Source organism: Castor canadensis, chromosome 13, assembly GCF_047511655.1.
Source record: "Castor canadensis chromosome 13, mCasCan1.hap1v2, whole genome shotgun sequence".
NCBI lineage: Eukaryota > Metazoa > Chordata > Mammalia > Rodentia > Castoridae > Castor > Castor canadensis.
Window position 1 is genome coordinate 35192609 of NC_133398.1, and position 12690 is coordinate 35205298.

The 12690-nt window shown below is 48.3% G+C and overlaps 1 protein-coding gene across 1 annotated transcript in view; it reads right to left on the bottom strand.

Annotated features, from left to right (window-relative positions):
* The window catches only part of Tmod1 (tropomodulin 1), a 79586-nt gene extending 68891 nt beyond the window's left edge, over nucleotides 1-10695 (bottom strand). Inside the window, exon 1 of the mRNA XM_020158594.2 lies at nucleotides 10573-10695. The gene's annotated coding sequence lies outside the window, so the exon portion shown is untranslated. The remainder of the gene's footprint in view (nucleotides 1-10572) is intronic.
* Between the last annotated feature and the right edge of the window lie 1995 nt (nucleotides 10696-12690).

A 12690-nucleotide genomic window follows, 5' to 3' on the forward strand; every position in this document is an offset into this window, starting at 1 on the left:
TGCCCTTTGTTTAAAAGGAAGGAAAGTGCCATGAAAGATACCAAAATATAAACTTTTTCCTTTCATCTCTCTCTGTTGAGCTGTCATAGGCTTCCTCAGTTATTATTTAATGTCACAATGCACACAGGTGTCCTTGTACTGCAACTCAGAGCATGCACAAGAAGGCCAGTTTCCCTCTCCTGCCAGGAGTTATCTGGGCATTTCTCCTCCTGGTTGGTCCCTGCCCTAACACAGTCCTTCATGCCCTCTCCCCAGTGTCCTGGCCTAGAAGTTGCACACCAAAGGTACTGGCACCTCTGTCAGAGACACTTGGGACCTGGGTTATGATGAAGAAGAGGTTCCTCCTGCAGCATTTCTGCTGAATGCACCAGGGAGGTGGCGAGAGGATGAGGGTGTGTGTACAGAGTGAGTAGGAAGGGCCTGGGGGTCCAGGGGCAAGGGAACTGGAAGCCAGTTCCAGGCCATCCCTGGAAGCAGAGAGGCAGCAGCAAGTGGGGCCCCATATGAGCTGAGCTTCTAAGTCCAGGCACTGCTCCACTGTTCACTGGGACTTCACTTAAAACTACAAATTCAAAGATGAGATTATCAGGAATTTCAAGACAGTGACTACAGAGCATTCAGCCCAGAACTAAGTCCTTCAGAGAGCAGGGTTTTGTGCACCTGAACAGGTATGGAGCCCATTCTCAGCCCTATTCCCAGGACACATCCTGAAGGTCTCAGAACCACACATAGCCTTCTCACACCTGCGATGCTCCTTTTCCTCCAGTGTCTTCCAACCCACTGCAACCTCCAGTTCCAAGAGGTATTGAGAAGCTGGGACCCTTGACTATGTACAGGGAGCATGAGGAATTTGGGGCCCATCACAAATCCCAACTTGGGTGGAAGACTGGCTGTGTGACCTTGAGCCCCTGAGTATTTCTCTGGATTTCAGTTTCCACAACCTAATTCATTAGGTGAGTATTTACTAATCAACCACTATGTTTAGGGCATTCTTTGTGGGAGAGACACAAATGAAAAAAAAAGACCTTAGCTCTCAGGAAGCTTATAATGAAGTTGAGAAGATAAGAGGGAGATCCCCAGGGAAGTGTTACAATGTCATTTCTTCATCTACCACCCCTGTTACAGATGAGAGCCCTCTGGGACCCGGGCTCCTGCAGACCTGGATTTATCCTGCCCCAGCCCTGACTGATAGCAGCCCTAGACACGCAGTACTGAGTGCTTCTGAGATCCTACCTACAGTGCTTTGCAACGTGAGAGCATGGCACGAACTGCGTGTTCCCGGAAGGAGACATGAGATATGAATGGCACAGCTCAGATTACTGGTTTCTTTCCCTTTCCCTCCATCCCGTGAGGTCTCCAGTCCAATGAGCCAACCCGGCAAGACCTGGACGATGGACATGGCTGAGAAGCCATGAGGAAGACAGGGTTCTGCAGTGACCACCCGCCCATCATAAATCAGCAGTGTGGGGTGTTGAGATCTCAGATGCATTAGTAAAAAGTACAGTGACCCAGACAAGGGTAGGGACCTTTCAGATTTGTGCTGCTGATTTTTTTCTTCTTAAGTAAGACACATATTATACATATTCCCATATGAGTGCTGCGTGTAGAGCGGACTGATTTTCTCATATACGTATCTATGTAAACACTCAGGTGACAATACAGGACATTTCCACTCCCCAGAAGGCTATCTTATACCCCTTCCTAGTCAATCTCTCTCAAACAACCTACTATTCTGACTTAAAACCACAGGCTGGTTTTGAACATTATATAAATCGAAGTGTACAGTGGGTACACTCCAGGGCCTGGTCTTTCACTCAGCATTCTAGCTGTGAGATTCACCCACCACGTGGCGTGGAGCAAGTTTGTTCTTTTTTCACTGTTGAATAGCATTCAACAAATATACTATAACTGATTTATTTACTCCACTGTTAATGGACATTAGGTTATTTCCAGCATCTGGAAATTACCAGTGGTGCTTTCTTTTGGGAGAAAGCTATTGGAGGTCTTCCAGAAAGACCTGATGTCTCTATTGATGGTGGTTGGTGGGGGAGATGATGAGATTAAGGCCTGGTTCTATTGTGAAAGATGTGTTTGGAGCAATGAACGAACGGGGGAGGCTTGGCTATGGTTAAAATGCTTGTTTTCGGTCTTGTCTGCTTTTATTTTCCCTGGCTGAGTTCACTCTCTGAGTCACACAGGAAAGCACCTTCTAAAACAGCAGGGACACTAAACATAGTGTTTGACAGTCACTTTCTGCAGCTGCTGCAAGGCCCAACCCAGAGTATACTGAGCCTCCAAGGTCCCCAGGTAAAGCAGAGCTGTCAAATGGTTTAAATTAGAAAAGGGTGCACACACCCACACACACCCCCACCCCCACACCACTTTATTTTGCACCTCTTGGGGTCATCATGATGTCTGAGTTACCACACGAATCACTGTAAGCATCAGGGTTCCAGGAAAGGGTTCTGAAAGTCTCCTGTCCACCTGCCCCCAATCATGCTGGGAAAGAGCAGACTGGGGCCCTTTCCCTGCCCTCACAGCTTCCCCGGTTCAAGTCACCTTGGCTGTCTCCGGATTCAATGTGATCCACTTCATCTTCCTCCACACCATTTCCACGGGGTTCCAGGAAAGCAGATACCATTATACAAACAGGAAAGGCAGCAGAGCTCTGTGGGAAATGCTGCACTGCCTTACGGCAGCCCCTGCCCCACGCACGCACACTTGAGGGCAACCAACTCTGTCTCCCAGGAGCCTACGCGAAGCCCTGTACCTCTCAGGTGTTGTTTGTTGAATGAATGAGTGACTAGTATTATTGCTGGATTTGACAGCTATAAGTCAAAAGCACTTGTGGAATAAAATTGAACTTGTAGAAAAGCTTGTGGAGCTCACTCTTCTCCTCATTCTCTGTTTTACAAATATAAACTTTATCACCTTGCCTCGTAGCAGGTGATCACAGAAGGCAGAGTTTCTGAAGCATGTGTTTGTATTTTCTGAAAAACCAATATGAAAATTAGCATGAACAATGTCAAAGGCAAATAACAAATCAGGGAAAAATATATCTGCTGCACATTGAGCAAAAGGCTAATTTTCTTAATAGATAGAGTTCTTACAACAACAAATAACAAAAATAGAACAGCCCAGAAGAGGGAAGAGGAAAGGAATAGGCAAGTCACATAAAAAGAAATCCAAATGACTAATAAACATCTTTATAGGTAAAACTCATCATTCTAGAGAAGCAAGAACTGAAGCATCAGTACTCATCTGCCCAACTGACCAAGGTGGAAAGTCCCAAGCATTGCCAGTGTTCACAACATGAAGGTCAGCACCCTCACGCAACAGGAGAGGACATTGGTGTGCCCTCCTTCAAGGCAATGGGAGCCCTAGCTATCAAAGTGCACACACCCGCTGACTCAGCAATTCCACTTCTAGGAATTCACCTTAGTTTACTCACTGAGTCTACAAAAATATCTGCACAAAATTTCTCATTATAATCTACATCACCCTAAACCCTGGAAAACCCATAAAAGTTCATTAACAGGATACTGGGTAAATAAATTATAGTAAAGACATCCAATGGAATACTGTTGACACCCTCCTGAGGCTGTCATTGTCCCCATGGCAAGCATCCACTCCGCTTCACTCACCCACTCCTCTTTCTTCTCTTCTTTCTCCTGCAGTATTGGGGATGGAGCCCAGGGCCTTGCACATGCTAGGCAAGCACTCTGTCACTGAGCTCCATCCTCAGTCTTGCGAGTACTGTTCTGTACTGAATGCATACCAAGTACAAAACTAAGCTTATTCCAGGGATTACTCCATGCAGTCCTAATAACTTCGAAGGAAGGACTGGTATCACCTTCACTTATAGATAAAGAAACTTCAGGGCAGAGAAATGGGTAACCTAACTATGTCAGTTTTCTTGGACTGCTATAACAAATGACCACAAACTGGGTGCTCAACACAACAGAAGTGTTTCCTGCCTTAGTTCAGAAAGCCAGAAATCAGAACTTGAGGTGCCATAGGACTGGCTCCTTCTGGGAAAATTCGGGGAAGGAGATTCTTCCCTGTGCCTCTCTCCCTTCTGGTGGCTGCTCAAAATCCCTAGCAGTCCTTAGCTTGTCTCTGCTTCATTCCAGTCTCTGACTCCATCATCACAAACCTTCTTCTCTGAGTATGTCCACTGTTCTTTTTATAAGGACACCAGTTATTGGATTTAGGACCCACCCTAATGCAGGTTGACCTCATCTTAACTAATGACACCTGGAAGGACCCTGTTCCAAGTAACACTCCATTCTGAGACACCAGGTAGACATGACTTTTGGGGAACATTAATCCAGTATACTGAGCAAGGTCATAAATCTAGCAAGTGGTAGTCGATTGGAATCGAGGCAGACAATTTGACTGAACTTGACCCCACTGCTGCAGGTGGCTTTCCTGAGCATAATAACTCACACTTCCGTGTACTCACAACATCCCTATTACTGTCCTAAGCATTTTACATATAACGAATTTAATACCCATAACAACCTACCTTATAGATGGAAAGACTAAGGCCTGGAGCGGTAAAGATTACCTGCTACGACACAATCTCCTCCTGGAAGAAGGAGATGGTCTCCACAGTCCATGTTCTCAACCACTATGTTAAACTTCCTAAACTGCTGGTACTGTCTAGCTCTTTCTCAAAGCTCCTCTAGTGTCCTAGCAAGACAATATACTGAGAATGAAGGTTCAGAAAACATTTCTGTGCCCTGGAAGATTCTCTCTTCTATCAGTCAGGAAGAGTCCTCCAGCTCATCTTATTTCCCTTCTCCTCTTGGTCACCAGGATTCATCTCAGAACTTGATCTGGGTGTGCAAATACAGTTGCCATCTTCAGTCAGGACACGGGCCTCCTTTGCTCTCTGTGCGGGTGTTCTTATAACCCGTGCTTTTGAAGGGGCTTCTGGGGGATTCCTAAACCTACTGAAATGGTATGAGAACTGTTGCATGGATGGATAGCTTCATTTTCCCTGGGTCTGTAGCACTAACCAGATCGTCAGAGAGTTTCATGATCCTAGTCTTCAAGGTTTCTGCCCTGCCTTTAGATTTATCTGTGCTTACCGGTTACATTGCCTGTTTAGATTTATTTTAAGCCATCTCAGACCCTTTTTAAGGGGCAAGTGGAATGCAATAAAAAATGCAGACACAAATGCATGCAGCACTGCCATCCAGTCCAAATGTTTAAATCTTCTGGAGTTTGCATGGAGGAAGTTCATCTTCATGCATCCATCCTCCTCATCTTCTTCAAATTTGTACTCTCAGGTTCTCAGGAGACTGACGATCTCCCCAACCCCTGCCTAGCACTGGCCAGGCACTCATCCTATGCTCATAGATACCAAACTTGTAAATGGTGTGCTGACTAGAAAGAGCTCCTAATTTTGAGCCAGGGCTCAAATGCTTTTGTTTTTATAAGGCCCAATCTTAAACGTAACAGCCAGGGAAAACACTGTGACAACCAACACTTACCTTGGTGCTTCTGGTTGGCTGTGGATGCAGGATCAGCATCAGTTTATTTCATTAGAGCATATTAGGAACTATTAGACTTATTATCTAATAAACATATCTCACATGGAGCTCATTAGAAATTCAGAATCCCAAGTCCCATCTTACGCCTATTGAACCAGAATCTACATTTATGAAAAGACCCAACTGATCGAAATGTACAGTGAAGACAGAGAAAGCGTTGGCATGGAGCACAAAGACTCTCACTTCGCAAATTTATCAAGCCCTGAAGAGCACTTCGGGTTTCTGGAATACACACTTCGGTGGGATGGATGATCTGGAGCAATTCTTACTAGGTCCACGGTTAAATTACAAAAAAGAGGTAATACTAACCTGCTGTTTCTCGCTCACAGGATTACTGCAAGGGAGAAAGTTTCAAATGAGATCATGGATTGATTCGCCAGCCCTTTACTATGGTGGGATCAATAGGGGTCCAGAGTTGGTAGGGAGATCAGGAGTGGTCTCTGCTCTCCCCAGTGAAGCTAATTGTCTGGTGGATGGGAAAACTAGTGGTAAATACTGGTTGGTGTTGTGTGAAGCTCTATGTGCTTATTCTTTATACATTATGTATTCATTCAATGGTCAGCCATTTACTAAAACCTAAAGCACTGAGCTTTGAGTGGACACCCAGGGTAGTAGAAATAAATAAAGCACCAATCCTGCTCTCAAGATGCTTCCAGACTGCCAAAGACAGAGATGCTGTTGGAAGGTTCCAGTTAGAGCAAACTGTGGCAGGTGCTTTGAGGGCACAGTGAGAGCACAGATGAGATACTGAGGAGTGTGGCTTTTAAGAATTATTGTAAGTTCATGGGCTGAGAAGGGGGAAAAAGCATTCTAGGCAGAAGGACGGAGGCAGGGAGGCATGAAGACATAGCATACTTGTGCCATGATCAGAAGGTACACAGAATTTGAGGAGTGCCTAGTGATGGTTTCAAAGTACTTTGGGGCCAGATCTTGTTGGTGCTAAGGGATCTGGTCTTTATCTAGTAGGAAATGGGGAGTCCCTGAAAGGGGAACATTGACACAGCCATAGCTCTATTTCACAAGGCTCTTCTAACACCAGCATGGCAGGAGAGATTTGAAGAGACTCCAACAATATCTTGGGGAAGTGATGAGAAAGTCCTTGACTGGGGTGGTGGCTGTGGGGATAGAAATGGATATGAGATATTACAGAAAGTAGAGTTGACAGGACTGGGTGGCCCCATGACGGGGGTGGTGAAAGGAAGGGAGGCTTGCTTCTGGCTTGGTGCCAGCGTGGATGGCATTACTTGTAACTAAAATGGAGACACAGGAGGAGGACCAGGAAGAGAGCCAGAGTCTGGGACTGTTGGGATTGAAGTGCCTTTGGGATGTGCTATTGGCACAGATGCTTAGGGGTGAGGAAAGCGGCCCAGGAAAGACACAAGAACTTGGGAGTTGTGGGATGGTTGGGGCCATGGAAGTGAATGAGATTGTGAGGGGGAGGATGGGAAGAGTGTAGGGATAGGAGAGGCACCAACAAAGAAGAGACAGGCAGAAAGATTAAGTCCAAGAAGAAGGCTGAGTGAGAACAAGAGTGTTTCTGCTTCCCTTGCTCCTTTGAGCATGGGGGCAAATGCCAGCACTCACAGCCCACTACCCATCAGTCATCTGTAGAACAGCCCTAGGGGCCACCACCCTATTAGCTCCAGAGTGAGGGGCAACTGGGCCTGGGAACCCTGGGAAAATGAAATGAGATAGGGACATGGGTGGGACCTGTCTCCTTCTTCTCTCCTCCTCTGGTGTGATAGTGTCCTGTTCTTTGTAAAAAGACATTAGAGAAGGAGAAACAAAAGAAATGCTTGAGTTCAGTTTTTCTGATCAGACAAGGACCCAGTACCTCCTAACACCAAGAAAATCTTCCAGACCATATCCTAAGCTGACTCCAATGAGCTCATTCTTACCATCTATCATTAAGAGCAATGAGAGTCAGGGCCCATCTTATCAACCAAGAGGATTTTACAAAAACAACAGCAACAACAACAACAACAACAAAAAACAGAGGAAAGAAATGGGCTCAGCATTGGGCTTTCTAATTCCTGGTATTCCATACAAACAGGTCTGTTTGTGGCTTTAAACTGATAATGTCTCCTAGCAGCCAAATAATTGATCTCCTTGGTGTTCTGGCTTGAAGGGAGAGTGAACTGGCCTCTGTAGAAATGTTGGCAGGCTGGCTGGTCCATTAGTAAGACTGAAAAATCAAAACATTGACTGGAAGAGGCCATTATGACTGGGCTCAGCAGGAGTCATGTCATCAATAGATGATGTCATTTCAGAAAATAAGCAAGCCAAGGTCATAAGGGCCCTAGGCAGGGTCAAATCACCCTTCATGGCCTGTCACTGCCCTGCTTTGCAGATACTGAAGTCTGCCAAAGGACCCAGGGGCTTGAACAAGGGCTTGCTGCATTTTACTCAGTTCTGCTTAGCCTGGTTCCGAGGGTTGAAGGCCATTTGCGGAACCATTAAGGAAGGACCTCAATCCTCCATGGGTACCCCTTTAGATTCTCTTAAACTCTCTGGCCCTCTCCTGGGTTTTCCTCTACCTCTCATCACACTCTTCATCCCAGAAGCACCTACCTCCACTGTGTGCCCTATCCTTAGCTCCTACCACCTTCTCTCTCCCCTCCTTTGTCACCTAAGCTTTTAGAAAGAGCTAGCGGCTAGATCCACTTGTGCTCCCATGGACTCCTGCTTCTGCCCTCACTAACACTGAACACTATTGCAGACCACCAGCTCTGGGCCAAGGGCTTTCCCTGCATCATCTCACTGAATGGCCACAGCAGCCGCACTCGAACAGAGGCAGAAACCAATGGGTATATAGGTTGGGCCACTGGCAGATCCTATTTTTGAATCCTCTGCCATAACCCCTCCCTATTCTTAGGGCCCCTTCCCAGTTCTGGCCACCCTCTATCTCTCTGCAGTAACTGTCACTACCCACCTCTCTCCTTAGGCACATTCCTCCCCCACCTTCTCTGCACAGGATGGATGCCCTGGCACTTCACTTTCCCCATGCTAGAGGTCTCCCAAGGGAGACTCTGAGCCCTCAGGAGTCCAAGTACACTGGAGACCATCTTGTCCACCCCTCATTGCTCAAGGTCACTCTGGTGGGCTGCAGAGCTGGGACTGGAGCCAGGGGCCTGACCTCATGGCCAGCCCTGCATCCATTACTCAGAGTTGTCACTACCCACTCCCTGTTTTCTGTGTTCCTAAGCAGCAGGAAGCCACCCTGCTCAGGGGGAGGGAGAAGGTGTGAGACCCTGATAAGGTGGGGTGGAGGCTATTTTTAGAGGACTTAGGCTGCTAGGAACTCAAGGGCCAATGACTGTCTAAGACGTGTGTTTGTAAGATTGACTCACTAAAGATAATACAACAAAGTGACAGTGTTCTTTGCCTTTACTCTGCCTGTGTGTGGTGTGGCTTGAATTGATGGGAACATTACTATTTGGCTTCATTTCCCCTTAATTCTTTTAGCTGTGAGGCTTGGAGGTGGTTTAGAGAAAACATAATATAATAAAGGGAAACGAAACGGAAACTTCAGGACATAGCGCTGTGGCCTGAGCAAGCGGAAAAACAGCAGCCTGTTACAAATGAGGGGAAATGATGGGGGCTCAGAGAGTCCCAAGACCTGCCTACGCAGGGAGGAAGGGTCCAAAAGAGACGGAAAGGTGGGCGGAGATTGCAGACCTTGAGTTCAGAAGTGTGACCTTGAGCAGGGGACACGGAGGCCCTTCAGGGACAACGAAATGACTGTCCCCTGAGGAGAAAGATGGGGTCTTTAGAGTCCGGTTTTGCGGTTCGGACCCAGGAAAGGTTGGTCCAGGTGGTCTTCAAGAGTCTCAGAGGGTGAGAGCAAGCACTGTAAAGGGGCTGCCACTGCAGGACTAATGGCAGTGGAGGACAGAATGGGACTGCGTGGCTCCAAGGGCACGACATACCACACAGACAGTAAAAACTGAGGCCAGGGAACGCTGGAGGAGAACCCCTTGCTCTGTCCAGTTCATTTGATCTAAAATTGTGGGGATCACTGAGTGTTTTGCCAAGAGATGCTGGCTACTGAGCCGGGAGATGCCCGTAAGCATCCCACGGGTGTACTTCTTGGGGGGTGCACCGACCAGGCTATTCTGAGCGCCCTAGCGGATCCCAAGATACGACCCAAGTTGGGGGAGCCACTAAAGACACTATTTCTGCCACCACCAAAGACTTTGATTTCTGCCACCTCCGATGTGCATCCAGGCTGAACAGGTGCGGGGAGCGCGGGCGGTCAGGAGCACATTCTGAGTCTCCCACCGCCGGGGTCCCCAGCTCCACCGCAGGAGCCTAGCCTCGCCCTACCAATGGAAAAAACGGGGTTCAGAGAGAGGAGGGGGCTGCCAAAGCTGCCCCAAGAGTTTCGGGCAGCGAGGGGCTCCTGCCTCCCGGCTCTTTCCCACTCGCCCTGGCCGCCACGCGCGTGTGGCGGTGCTTTAAACCTTGCCATCTCCCGCAGTTTGGGAAACTTTTCCTGTCACCGGCGGGCGCAGCGCGAACCCGGGCTCGGCGTCCCCGGAGCGCGTACGCCCCCAGCCTCGGCGGGCGGAGGAGGCCGCGCCGGGTGCGGGGATCGGGGAGGCACCTGTGCCCTGCAGAGCGCCCTCGGGCGCCGGGAGGCCAGCAGGCTGTGGGGAAACGCGCCCCGCCAGGACCCCGGCCCTCGGCGCTGCTCTTCCAGGGCCCGCGCTCCTGGCGCTCTTGGCGTTCCCGAGCGCGGCGCGGCGCGGAGGTCCAGGGTCGCGCGCGGGGGGCGGCGAAACCGCAGAGTCGGCCGCCGGAGCGCCGGGCTGGAGACCCCAACCCCCGAGCTCCCCAGCCCCCGAGGCAACCCGAGGCGGCAGCTATTTATAGAGGGAGCCACGTTCAGTCCCTCTTGGCGGCGGCGGCGGCGACAGCTGAATATTTTGCCCAGATATGGCTGGGCCCGGAGCGGAGGCAGGGAGCCCCGCGAGCCCGAGGGGGACCCCAGGAGGGTGGGGGGGCTTACCGGGACGCAGAGCGGCGGGGCCGGCTCGGGAGCGGGCGGTGGCGGGGCGAGCGCGGGCGGCGGGCGGGAGGGCGAGCGGAGCGCGGGGCTGGACGAGCTCCCCGGCGGCCGCGGGCGGGTGGGAGCCAGGGGCGGGCCCGGCTCCGCGCTGTCACCGCGCCCCGCCCCACCCTCCACCCCCACCCTCCGCTCGGGGGCGCCGAGGCGCAGCGCCCCAGTCCCTGGCCGGGGAGCGACACCCGCTGGGGGGAGCGCGGGGCTGGGGCCGGGCCGCCCGGGAGACTGGCTCCGCAGCGAGTGTGCGTCGCCTCCTGTCTGGGTCTCCTTTTCTCCACTATCCCGGGAAGAATTTCAGGGATGTAGAGTTAGCTGGAAAAAATTGGGCAGATTTTTATTCTCAAGGGATCTAGAATTTGTCGGAGGGACGGAGTAAAGTCCTTTGACTGAAGTCGCTATCCGTCCCATCTTACCACCCCAGCCACGACTTTAAAGCCCAAACTTTAATAACCATCATTTGGTGAAAATGCAATTCTGTCCCAGAATCGAATGCATTCTCTAGACTCTGTGCTGAGAATGGAGTGTCCAAAATAACTACAACAAAAGCTCCACTTTCCTAACAGGCTAATGTGTTTTCCAGAGCAAACTACTTAAACTCAGAAACTATAAGTGTTTTGATAAACAAATGGCTCATACCAAGTAATTCAGAGAGACAGAGGAAAATGTCTGGGTTTGGATAATTAGGGGAACGTTTTTGGTGGTCATGGTGAGACCCTAATAAAATCAACTCTTTAATCCTGGCGGAAGTTACTAATAAAAAGTGCTCATTTAAAAATATTTTCACAGAGATGTATTCCTATATTGGAAAAACGCTCACAGGCGTTAAGGGAGTGCGCTTTCTCAAGGGGTATGTGCTATATATTTTAAGGCAGCGATTTACTATTTCAGATTACTTATTTTTAAATTCTTGTGTACTCAAAATATGTAAGTGCAACGTGTAGTTTCCTGAATTTTTAGTATGAACACCTGTGTAAAGCAACCACCACTCAGGGAACACTGCCAGCAGCCCAGAAGCCAGCTTGTCTCTCTGGAGTCACAACTACCCCAAAGATGCTCCCTTTTGTGACCCTTTCAGTAATCATGTCCTTGCCTTCCCAACCTGTACAGCTCGGTGTTGAGATTAATGCATGATGTTTCATGCGCCTGAGGTTTGTTCTTTCTCATTGCTGTGTTGTTTTTCCATCATACAAATGTAGCACAGTTTTTAAAATCCTTTTTCCAGTTAATGGGCCTCTAAACCTTTTATTACAAATAGTGCTGCTGTGAGCATTCTTTCTCGGTGTCCGCTGGTACAAGTGCATAGATACAGTTGTTGAAGTGCCTTGGAACATCCCTAAATTGAATTTAGGACAGACCAGCCTGAACTCCTCCAAAGGCAGTTTACAGCAGTTTCATATCTTCACCACCACTTGGGGAGTAACAAGGAGTGAAAGATTGTACCATTGTGGTACACGAGTGATGGTATTGCAGGAGGTCCCAACTTGCACTTCCCTGTGTCCTAACGGGTTAATGCCTTTGTGTGCTTATCGGCCAGTTGGATTTCCTTTTTTGTGAAGTGTTTGTTTAAATTTATTACTCATTTTTCTTTTGAAGAGTCTCTTGTTTATTGAAAAAATTCAGTGTATATCTAACCTGAATTCTTCTACTCTGTGCTCTGACTGTTCACTTTAATAATGTCTTTTTGATGAACAGGTGTTCTTAGTTTTAATACAGTCTATCAATCTTTTTCTTTTTCTGTAGTGTTTTGAGTCCTGGGTTATGAAGATACTTTCCTATGCTTATCTTCCCACCTTAGCTTTCCACCTTTAGGTTTCCTATCTACCTGGAAATGACTTTGGAATATGGTCTGAGGTAGAGGCTAAGTTCATTTGTGTGGCAAACTGTCTCAGTACCAGATTAATTTTATACTTACATCAACAAACATAATCATTTTATTTGAACAAGTAATGAAGACATTTCTAAAGTCAGTGAAATAGAACCATCTCTTCCTTAGTTGTTAGGCAATTTGAGGATTTCTGCTTTTTGTTAGGGAGACCATTATTAAAAAACATAAACACTACT